We start from the raw sequence: 537 nt of genomic DNA on the forward strand, positions 1-537 counted from the left end.
TTTCAACTAAACACCTTCTCCCCTTCACTGTTTGATAAGGAATCTACTCTGACTCAAAACATTGCAGTTTTATTGCATTTATAACAATTCTAAAGAATCTACTCTGACTCAAAACATTGCAGTTTTATTGCATTTATACCAATTCTAAGGAATCTACTCTGACCCAAAACATTGCAGTTTTATTGCATTTATACCAATTCTATATGTAAGTACAAATATACAAAGCTTGTTAATAATCTCTGACTAGGAGCACAGATGTTAAGTTGCCACAACAGTGTGTTTGGATGAGCTGCACCCACTACAACCCTGCTAAATGTGTACTATATTACCAAGGGGATGTGAGAGGGGAGAGGACTCATTGTCAACTCACATCCAGCGTGGCCTTGTCTTTGATTAGAACTTCTACATGAGCCTTTATGCCATGACTGTGTATTAGTATATATGGATAAAAAAATGTGTGTGTGTATGTGAAAATCTGTCACACACAAATAGTAAGAATTGTCAAAAATGAAAAAAAAAGGCACAGTGGCACTTTAA

General features: G+C 35.6%; 1 protein-coding gene across 1 annotated transcript in view; it reads right to left on the bottom strand.

The window, feature by feature from the left end:
* The window catches only part of LOC119591725 (bidirectional sugar transporter SWEET12-like), an 11,089-nt gene that overhangs the window by 1,252 nt on the left and 9,300 nt on the right, over positions 1-537 (bottom strand). The gene's annotated exons all lie outside the window — the stretch shown is intronic.

This window comes from Penaeus monodon, chromosome 29 (assembly GCF_015228065.2).
Source record: "Penaeus monodon isolate SGIC_2016 chromosome 29, NSTDA_Pmon_1, whole genome shotgun sequence".
NCBI lineage: Eukaryota > Metazoa > Arthropoda > Malacostraca > Decapoda > Penaeidae > Penaeus > Penaeus monodon.